This window comes from Salmo salar, chromosome ssa10 (assembly GCF_905237065.1).
Source record: "Salmo salar chromosome ssa10, Ssal_v3.1, whole genome shotgun sequence".
Classification (NCBI taxonomy): Eukaryota; Metazoa; Chordata; class Actinopteri; order Salmoniformes; family Salmonidae; genus Salmo; species Salmo salar.
Genome location: NC_059451.1, coordinates 18763656 through 18775762, shown reverse-complemented (window position 1 = coordinate 18775762; position 12107 = coordinate 18763656).

The following is a 12107-nucleotide window of genomic DNA, read 5'->3' as shown; positions in this document are numbered from 1 at the left end:
CAGCATGACAATGCCCCTGTTCACAAAGCGAGGTCCATACAAAAATGTTTTGTCAAGATGAGTGTGGAAAAACTTGACTGGCCTGCACAGAGTCCTGACCTCAACCCCATCAAACCCCTTTGGGATGAATTGGAACACCGACTTCGAGCCAGGCCTAATCGTCCAACATCAGTGCCCGACCTCACTAATGCTCTTGTGACTTAATGGAAGCAAATCCCCACAGCAATGTTCCAACATCTAGTGGAAAGTCTTCCCAGAAGAGTGGAGGCTGTTATAGCAGCAAAGGTGGGACCAACTCCATATTATTGCCCATGATTTTGGAATGAGATGTTCGATGAGCAGGTGTCCACCAGTGGAGGCTCCCCAGAGGAGGAAGGTGAGGACCATCCTCCTCATTGACTTTCATAAAAATAAAAATAGTGAAACATTAAAAAGTTTATCCTTTTTAGATAAAACAATACTAAATATATTCACATCACCAAATAATTAATAAAAACACACTGTTTTGCAATGAAGGTCTACAGCAGCCTCAGCAGCACTCTGTAGAGTAGCACCATGGTGTAGCCGGAGGACCGCTAGTTTCTGTCCTCTGGGTACATTGACTTCAATACAAAACTACAAAAGGTACAAATACAAAAGGTTCATGGTTGTCACCCCCTTCCATTGACTTACACAGTAATTATCACAACTTCCGGAGGACGTCCTCCAAATTATATACTACGAAGAGCTCTTGCAGCATGAACTGACATGTTGTCCACCCAATCAATGGATCAGAGGATGAATTTAGTACTGAAAGCATAAGCTACAGCTAGCTAGCACTGCAGTGCATAAAATGTGACTCAAAGAGAAAGACAATAGTTGAGAAGTTTTGAATAAATTAATTCCTTTCAAAATTAAGGAGAAGCAAGAGAGAGGGAGAAAGAGAGCTAGCTATATTTCGTAGTATATATTTTTTCACTTTCACTTACTTAGCTATTGTCAAATTCAGCTAGCTAGTTTAGCCTACTCAAACACCCGGCTCCAACAGAGAGGGATGTTATGTTAGCTAGCTGACTATGGATATCCAACAGTGGAACTCTTCCAAGTCAAGGTAAACTTTTGGCTTTATTAATTTATTGCCACCGGGGCCTGCTGGTGCAACTGCTAAACTGATTGCGTCTGATTACACTGTTGTGCATGATTGTAGCGGGTTTACTAACGCCTTAGTTCTAGTAGCTATGCCTATGTTGACTATGACGTGACAACGAAATAAGCTGTATGTAGCAGTTAGCAGTAATGATATGAAGGTTTGGCTTGGAAAGGTTTATTCACCTGGTCACAGACAGCTGATGTGTTCTGTACTGAAGTCCACAAGTGAAGGGAAAAGGTGAGAGGAGGAGAGTGCATAGATAAATGAGAAGGAATTATATATACAACGAGCGGTTTGTATGTGTCTGGTATGAAAGTGAACTGTGTTTGCGTGTGATCAGGGGTGTATTCATTGCGCCGATTCTGTTGAAAAACGTTTCTTAAATGGAAGCAAATGGAAAGAAACGGGGGTAAACATATCTGAATTTGTCCAATAGAAACTCTCATTTGCAACTGTTGGAGTAATGATTACACCCTATATCAGCTAGATGCAGGCAAGAGTATGCAAGGCGGTATTGAATGTGTCTGTCACCTTGATTACTCAGAATTCTCTTGACCTGTACACCTACGTTGTAAACTTTCATTCATAGGCTAGGTTGTAGCAACCTCATGATGTGTACAGGGAAAATTTGAGTATCATGTAGTAGCCTAAACCTATCTATGTTACATTGAGCTGAGTGAATGTTATCTGAATGACAGTCATCCAATATGCTGTAATAGAAATGAGGCCATGTTTAAAAAAAAAAAAGAAAAAAAGAAGATCATCCTCCCTCATCTTAAACGGCACCGACCGCCACTGGTGAACTCATACTTATGGTCATCTAGTGTTGCTCAAGCTGGCTAACGTTAGCCATGCTAGCATGTATATAATTACATTCCAGACCAAGTGTTGGTGGTGGTGAGCTACAATCCACCAATCAAATCAAATTGTATTTGTCACATGCACCGAATACAACTGGTGTGGACTTTACCATGAAATGCTTGCCTACGAGCCCTTCCCAACAATGCAGAGTTAAAAAATAAAATAGTAACACAAGGAATAAAATAAAATACAGAAGAATGGAGGTATGAGGTATTTGAGTTTGTGTTATTTGAGTTTGTGGTATTTGAGTATGAGGTATTTGAGTTTGTGGCTGTGCTATCTAGTGGGAAACCATTAGCACGACTGGCTCAGGTGCTTTCTTCACCTGGGCACAAAGAGAAAGAGAAAATCATACCTGCTTGCTCTAATTTTGTAGTACCTCGTCTGTTCTCCTTTTTGTTTTATCAACTTTTCGGCATGTTCTCTGTGAAGTAGGCTACGGGAGTTTTGTAACTTTGTACACATTGGCAGGCTAGCTGACGGACATCTGGAATCTATCTATTTGGGATTTTTTGATTCTCCATCGGCCCGCCTCCCTGGATTTGGTAGCTAACTCAGCCTGAACGCTTTTAAAAGTTTTACCATCGGATGTGCCCCAGCCATCAATCTGTAAGTCTCTGCTCTCTCTTTGATCTGTGGTTATGTTTTAGTTTGGTTAGTTGTGTTCGAGCTGGTCTTTAGTAGTTGGGCTCTAGCTTGCCTACCATAATCGTAGTTGTTGGCTAGGCTAATAGCTAGTTAGCTAAATAGCTCATTTTAGGTGGCTGGATAGCTTGCTGTTTAAGATAACTGCATATACAGTACCAGTCAAAAGTTTGGACACACCTAAAACCTAAGGGTTTTTCTTTATTTTTACTATTTTCTACATTGTAGAATAATAGTGAAGCCATCAAAACTATGAAATAACACATATGGAATCATGTAGTAACCAAAAAAAAGTGTTAAACTAATCAAAATATATTTTATATTGTCACGACTGTGTGTAGGAACAGACCAAGGCGCAGCGTGCGTATCGTTCCACATCTTTATATATTGTGAAACTTAGCCAAAACAAACAATAAACTATAAACAAACAACAAACCGTGACGACAGAGGTGCAACATGCACTAACTCAAAATAATCTCCCACAAACACAGGTGGGAAAAACAACTACTTAAATATGATCCCCAATTAGAGACAACGATGAACAGCTGCCTCTAATTGGGAATCATACAAAAACCCCAACATAGAAAAAAGAAACTAGAACACAACATAGAAAAAATTAACTAGATAAACCCCCCAGTCACGCCCTGACCTACTCTACCATAGAAAATAAGAGCACTCAATAGTCAGGACGTGACATACACTGCTCAAAAAAATAAAGGGAACACTTAAACAACACAATGTAACTCCAAGTCAATCACACTTCTGTGAAATCAAACTGTCCACTTAGGAAGCAACACTGATTGACAATAAATTTCACATGCTGTTGTGCAAATGGAATAGACAACAGGTGGAAATTATAGGCAATTAGCAAGACACCCCCAATAAAGGAGTGGATCTGTAGGTGGTAACCACAGACCACTTCTCAGTTCCTATGCTTCCTGGCTGATGTTTTGGTCACTTTTGAATGCTGGCGGTGCTTTCACTCTAGTGGTAGCATGAGACGGAGTCTACAACCCACACAAGTGGCTCAGGTAGTGCAGCTCATCCAGGATGGCACATTAATGCGAGCTGTGGCAAGAAGGTTTGCTGTGTCTGTCAGCTTAGTGTCCAGAGCATGGAGGCGCAACCAGGAGACAGGCCAGTACATCAGGAGATGTGGAGGAGGCCATAGGAGGGCAACAACCCAGCAGCAGGACCGCTACCTCCGCCTTTGTGCAAGGAGGAGCACTGCCAGAGCCCTGCAAAATGACCTCCAGCAGGCCACAAATGTGCATGTGTCTGCTCAAACGGTCAGAAACAGACTCCATGAGGGTGGTATGAGGGCCCGACGTCCACAGGTGGGGGTTGTGCTTACAGCCCAACACCGTGCAGGACGTTTGGCATTTGCCAGAGAACACCAAGATTGGCAAATTCGCCACTGGCGCCCTGTGCTCTTCACAGATGAAAGCAGGTTCACACTGAGCACATGTGACAGACGTGACAGAGTCTGGAGACGCCGTGGAGAACGTTCTGCTGCCTGCAACATCCTCCAGCATGACCGGTTTGACGGTGGGTCAGTCATGGTGTGGGGTGGCATTTCTTTGGGGGGCCGCACAGCCCTCCATGTGCTCGCCAGAGGTAGCCTGACTGCCATTAGGTACCGAGATGAGATCCTCAGACCCCTTGTGAGACCATATGCTAGTGCGGTTGGCCCTGGGTTCCTCCTAATGCAAGACAATGCTAGACCTCATGTGGCTGGAGTGTGTCAGCAGTTCCTGCAAGAGGAAGGCATTGATGCTATGGACTGGCCCGCCTGTTCCCCAGACCTGAATCCAATTGAGCACATCTGGGACATCATGTCTCACTCCATCCACCAACGCCACGTTGCACCACAGACTGTCCAGGAGTTGGCGGATGCTTTAGTCCAGGTCTGGGAGGAGATCCCTCAGGAGACCATCCGCCACCTCATCAGGAGCATGCCCAGGTGTTGTAGGGAGGTCATACAGGCACGTGGAGGCCACACACACTACTGAGCCTCATTTTGACTTGTTTTAAGGACATTACATCAAAGTTGGATCAGCCTTTTAGTGTGGTTTTCCACTTTAATTTTGAGTGTGACTCCAAATCCAGACCTCCATGGGTTGATAAATTGGATTTCCATTGATTATTTTTGTGTGATTTTGTTGTCAGCACATTCAACTATGTAAAGAAAAAAGTATTTAATAAGATTATTTATTTCATTCAGATCTAGGATGTGTTATTTTAGTGTTCCCTTTATTTTTTTGAGCAGTGTATATGAGATTCTTCAAAGTAGCCACCCTTTGCCTTTATGACAGATTTGCACACTCTTGGCATTCTCTCAGTGATTCCAAACCATTTAAGAAGGATGGAGGTCACTATGTTCTTGGGGACCTTCAATGCTGCAGAAATGTTTTGGTACCCTTCCCCAGATCTGTGCCTCAACACAATCCTATCTCTGAGCTCTACGGACAATTCCTTCGACCTCATGGCTTGGTTTTTGCTCTAACATGCACTGTCAACTGTGGGACCTTATGTAGACAGGTGTGTGCCTTTCCAAATCATGTCCAATCAATTGAATGTGCCACAGGTGGACTCCATCAAGTTGTAGAAACATCTCAAGGATGATCAATGGAAACAGGATGCACCTGAGCTCAATTTCGAGTCTCATAGCAAAGAGTCTGAATACTTATGTAAATAAATACATTTTAAAAATATATATTTTACCTGTTTTTCGCTTTGTCATTATGGGGTATTGTATGTAGATTGATCAGGACTTATTTTTATTGAATCCATTTTAGAATAAGTCTGTAACATATCAAAATGTGGAAAAAGGTCTGAATACTTTCCGAATGCACTGTAGGTAGGGGTAAAGTGACTATGCATAGATATTTTTTATATGTTAGTCATTTAGCAGACGCTCTTATCCAGAGCGACTTACAGTAGTGAATGCATACATTTCATATTTTTTTTGTACAGGCCCTCCCATGGGAATCGAACCCATAATCCTGGCGTTGCACACACCATGCTCTACCAACTGAGCCAAAGGGAAGGCTAATAAACAGTCACTGACCTCCTCCCTATAGATTGCCTCATCGTTGTCTGTGATTAGGCCTACCACCGTTGTGTCGTCAGCAAACGAAATAATGGTGTTGGAGTCGTGCTTGGCCACGCAGTCGTGGGTGAAGAGGAGGGGACTGATGTGAGCCATGACCAGCCTTTCAAAGCACTTTCAGAGTACTACGGGGCGGTAGTCATTTAGGCAGGTTACCTTGGCGTTCTTGGGCACAGGGACTACGGTGGTCTGCTTTAAACATATAGGTATTACAGACTCGGTCAGGGAGAGGTTGAATATTTCAGTGAAGACATTTGCTAGTTGGTCCGCACATGCTCTCAGTACACGTCCTGGTAATCCGTCTGGCCCAACAGCATTGTGAATGTTGACCTGTTTAAAGGTTTTGCTCACATCTGAAAACATGTTGGCGCCGGAGGGTATGGCTGCCGTTTTACTGGCTCCTAACCAGCTATTTAGTTCATTTTTTTGCATATTTTGTAACTCATTTTGTACATAATGTTGCTGCTACCGTCTCTTATGACCGAAAATAGCTTCTGGACATCAGAACAGCGAATACTCACCTCGACAAAGATTTTTTCTTTAATGATTCCAACGCGAAGGATATACTGCTTCCCGGAGACCAGGCCATCATCCCCATCATTTGCATGAATAAAAGATGGAACTACAGGGGGCGGAGTTCTGGGTGCCTTGTGAGAATTTGCTGGCGATTGAGTAAACCACCACTACCCTCTGTATTATTGGCCAACGTGCAATCATTGGAAATCAAACTGGACGATTTAAGATTAAGAATATCCTAGCAATGGGACATTAAAAACTGTAATACTTTATGTTTCACGGAGACTTGGAACGACGACGCGGATTATATAGAGCTGGCTGGCTTCTCTGTTTTTCAGCAGGACAGAGCAACTAGGTCTGGTAACTGCTGGTGTGCGATGCCTAATATTAAAGAAGAATACCTCATGATAAGCTGTAGACTATACTATTTACCATGAGAGTTCACATCTACAGTTGAAGTCAGAAGTTTACATACACCTTAGCCAAATACATTTAAACTCTGTTTTTCACAATTCCTGACATTTAATCCTTGTAAAAATTCACCTGTCTTAGGTCAGTTAGGATCACCACTTTATTTTAAGAATGTGAAATGTCAGAAAAATAGTAGAGAGAATGAATTATTTCAGCATTTATTTCTTTCATCACATTCAGAGTGGGTGAGAAGTTTACATAAACTCAATTAGTATTTGGTAGCATTGCCTTTAAATTGTTTAACTTGGGTAAAATGTTTCGAGTAGCCTTCCACAAGCTTCCCACAATAAGTTGAGTGAATTTTGGCCCATTCCTCCTGACAGAGCTGGTGTAACTGAGTCAGGTTTGTAGGCCTCCTTGCTCGCACACACTTTTTCAGTTCTGCCCACACATTTTCTATGGGATTGAGGTCAGGGCTTTGTGATGGCCACTCCAATACCTTGACTTTGTTGTCCTTAAGCCATTTTTGCCACAACTTTGGATGTATGCTTGGGGTCATTGTCCATTTGGAAGACCCATTTGCGACCAAGCTTTAACTTCCTGACTGATGTCTTGAGATGTTGCTTCAATATATCCGCATCATTTTCCTACCTCATGATCCATCTATTTTGTGAAGTGCACCAGTCCCTCCTGCAGCAAAGCACCCCCACAACATGATGCTGCCACCCCGTGCTTCACGGTTGGGATGGTGTTCTTCAGCTTGCAACCCTCCCCTTTTTCCTCCAAACATAACGATGGTCATTATGGCCAAACAGTTCTATTTTGTTTCATCAGACCAGAGGACATTTCTCCAAAAAGTACGATCTTTGTCCCCATGTGCAGTTGCAAACCATAGTCTGGCCTTTTATATGGTGGTTTTGGAGCAGTGGCTTCTTCCTTGCTGAGCGGCCTTTCAGGTTATGTCGATATAGGACTCGTTTTACTGTGGATATAGATACTTTTGTACCTGTTTCCTCCAGCATCTTCACAAGGTCCTTTGCTGTTGTTCTGGGATTGATTTTCACACCAAAGTACGATCATCTCTAGGAAACAGAACCGGTCTCCTCCCTGAGCGGTATGACGGCTGTGTGGTCCCATGGTGTTTATACTTGCGTACTATTTTTTGTACAGATGAACGTGGTACCTTCAGGCGTTTGGAAATTGCTCCCAAGAATGAACCAGACTTATGGAGGTCTACAATTTTTTTTCTGAGGTCTTAGCTGATTTCTTTTGATTTCCCCATGATGTCAAGCAAAGAGGCACTGAGTTTGAAGGTAGGCCTTGAAATAAATCCACAGGTACACCTCCAATTGACTCAAATTATGTCAATTAGCCTATCAGAAGCTTCTAAAGCCATGACATCATTTTCTGGAATTGTCCAAGCTGTTTAAAGGCACAGTCAACTTAGTGTATGTAAACTTCTGACCCACTGGAATTGTGATACAGTGAATGATAAGTGAAATAATCTGTCTGTAAACAATTGTTGGAAAAATTACTTGTGTCATGCACAAAGTAGATGTCCTAACCGACTTGCCAAAACTATAGTTTGTTAACAAGAAATTTGTGGAGTGGTTGAAAAAACGAGTTTTAATGACTCCAACCTAAGAGTATGTAAACTTCCAACTTCAAATGTATATTATTCTTAGCCGTCTATTTACCACCACAAACTGATGCTGGCACTAAGACCGCACTCAATGAGCTGTATAAGGCCATAAGCAACAACAAAATGCTCATCCAGAAGCGGCGCTCCTAGTGGCCGGGGACTTTAATGCAGGCAAACTTAAATCCGTTTTACCTCATTTCTACCAGTAAAAGAAACTCTAGACCACGTTTACTCCACACACAGAGACGCATACAAAGCTCTTCCTCGTCCTCCATTTGGCAAATCTGACCATAATTCTATCCTCCTGATTCCTGCTTACGAGCAAAAACTAAAGCAGGAAGTACCAGTGACTCCGTCAATACAGAAGTGGTCAGATGGCGCCGATGCTACGCTACAGGACTGTGTTGTTAGCACAGACTGGAATATGTTCCGGGATTCATCCAATGGCATTGAGGAGTATACCACATCAGTCACCAGCTTCATCAATAAGTGCATCGACGACGTCGTTGCATTGAGCCCAATGAGCTCTGATGCGCATAACGATGGTGACAGGTAATGAGCGGGAGCAGGTGTGACACCTGTTCCAAGACAGGTGCATGATAATAGTCCATTCTAAATCAAAACTAATTTCACACATATTATTTACTATAATAGACGACATACAATTAAGAATAGTCTCATGGGTGACAATATTAGCCTATCACTTGTGAATGATGTAATATCACTTGTGAATGATGCCCAGCAAGGCAAGAAACAGCATGCCTTTTTTTGTTGATTTTTTTTCAAATCATAGTCGCACACCTCATGTAGCCTAGCCCATAGGCCGATATGTTTTAATAAGGTTTGTGTCACAACTACAGTGGCCAAATAACTTAATAAAATTAAGTTCATTAATCCGCTTTACAATCGATGTAGAGCCTAACTGGCATGCGGCACAGGCAGCACGTGAGTTTCAAGTTTGGGGAAGATCATTTTCATGACATGTATAATCGCATTTACGGTCAGAACAGTGTTTTCCCGCTAACTGATTGCATTTTGGAACATTCATAATGAAATAGCCTAATAGTATATCAACATTTTAAGCTGAATGTTCTGATCTGTTGCACCAGCCTCATTGCTTTTAAAGTTTTTTTTTTATGCGAGTGGTTGTATTAATTTGGATCCCACAACTGTCCCAGCTTAGGTTAAGAATATTTATTTATTGCACAGGACAAGTTGACAAATAGAATAGGTCAACTTTTGTACTATGGGGGATAGTAGATTAACATAGGCTAGTGTTTTTGCTGTTTGTTAGGCCTACTCATCATGTTGGCTGACTAACAATAGGCAAAATCTGGACAGTTCTTCTAACATCTTCAATATGCACCTCAGAATTCGATAAGAGGGATGTGTATGTCTTCACTTGTAGCCTACTTCTTAGCTGCGAGAAGGACCCGATCACATGACGAGCATTGGCGAATAAGAATTGAGATATCTGATAGCCATGTGAGTGAGAGGTGCTTCGGAGCACGGCAGCCGGGAGAATGTAATTATATTATATTCAGCCCAAGGGCACAACAGCCACTTTGGCCGCAAAAGGCATAGATTTTTAGGGGCATTACAACCACGTAATGGGCACTAAGATCCTCGTGCTCCTAGATCTTAGTGCCGCTTTTGATACCATCGATCACCACATTCTTTTGGAGAGATTGGAAACCCAAATTGGTCTACATGGACAAGTTCTGGCCTGTTTTAGATCTTATCTGTCGGAAAGATATCAGTTTGTCTCTGTGAATGGTTTGTCCTCTGACAAATCAATTGTAAATTTCGGTGTTCCTCAAGGTTCCGTTTTAGGACCACTATTGTTTTCACTATATATTTTACCTCTTGGGGATGTCATTCGAAAACATAATGTTAAATTTCACTGCTATGCGGACGACACACAGCTGTACATTTCAATGAAACATGGTGAAGCCCCAAAATTGCCCTCGCTAGAAGCCTGTGTTTCAGACATAAAGAAGTGGATGGCTGCAAACTTTCTACTTTTAAACTCGGACAAAACAGAGATGCTTGTTCTAGGTCCCAAGAAACAAAGAGATCTTCTGTTGAATCTGACAATCTGGATGGTTGTACAGTCGTCTCAAATAAAACTGTGAAGGACCTCGGCGTTACTCTGGACCCTGATCTCTCTTTTGAAGAACATATCAAGACTGTTTCAAGGACAGCTTTTTTCCATCTACGTAACATTGCAAAAATCAGAAACTTTCTGTCCAAAAATGACGCAGAAAAATTAATCCATGCTTTTGTTACTTCTAGGCTGGACTACTGCAATGCTCTACTTTCCGGCTACCCGGATAAAGCACTAAACAAACTTCAGTTAGTGCTAAATACGGCTGCTAGAATCCTGACTAGAACCAAAAAATTTGATCATATTACTCCAGTGCTAGCCTCCCTACACTGGCTTCCTGTTAAGGCAAGGGGCTTTTACAGGGGCTGAGTCACTGGCTTACTGGTGTTCTTCCATGCCGTCCATGGGAGGGGTGCGTCACTTGAGTGGGTTGAGTCACTGACGTGGTCTTCCTGTCTGGGTTGGCGCCCCCCCTTGGGTTGTGCCATGGCGGAGATCGTTGTGGGCTATACTCGGCCTTGTCTTAGGACGGTAAGTTGGTGGTTGGAGACATCCCTCTAGTGGTGTGGGGGCTGCCTGTTTGGCCCTGTCCGGGGGTATCATCGGATGGGGCCACAGTGTCTTCTGATCCCTCCTGTCTCAGCCTCCAGTATTTATGCTGCAGTAGTTTATGTGTCGCGGGGCTAGGGTCAGTCTGTTACATCTGGAGTATTTCTCGTCTTATCCGGTGTCCTGTGTGAATTTAAATATGCTCTCTCTAATTCTCTCTGTCTTTCTCTCGGAGGACCTGAGCCCTAGGACCATGCCTCAGGACTACCTGGTATGATGACTCCTTGCTGTCCCCAGTCCACCTGGCCGTGCTGCTGCTCCAGTTTCAACTGTTCTGCCTGCGGCTATGGAACCCTGACCTGTTCACCGGACGTGCTTGTTGCACCCTCGACAACTACTATGATTATTATTATTTGACCATGCTGGTCATTTATGAACATTTTAACATCTTGACCATGTTCTGTTATAATATCCACCCTGCACAGCCAGAAGAGGACTGGCCACCCCTCATAGCCTGGTTCCTCTCTAGGTTTCTTCCTAGGTTTTTGGCCTTTCTAGGGAGTTTTTCCTAGGGAGTTTTTCCTAGCCACCGTGCTTCTTTTACATGCATTGCTTGCTGTTTGGGGTTTTAGGCTGGGTTTCTGTACAGCACTTTGAGATATCAGCTGATGTACGAAGGGCTATATAAATACATTTGATTTGATATTGTCAAATTGTGAATGAGAGACTGATGAGGTGTGCAGCCTTTCATGCAACTTTTTTCAGCTCATCATTAGTTGCATCATGCAGCCTTAGAATATATAAAAAATCTAAACATATAGTCCAACATTTGTATGACAACTAAAGTTGCATAAATAACTCTAAATGAAGCATATCGGGAGGATCTGTATCTTTGTTAACCGCTCAACACAGAATAGCCTCGTGGGCGCACTTCCTTGGAAATTGTTTGGAGAAAATATCCTTTCTATTTTATTCAGCTATGTTCAATTTTATTCTTCATACTATAAAGTAATACAAAATAATGTCACAGAAATCTAAACAGATCTTATCTGCTAAATGAACTAGTGTAGCCTACAGCCATTTGGCATAGCCATATCAGGGCCTAACATAAGGACAACTCAGAGTATGCTATTCT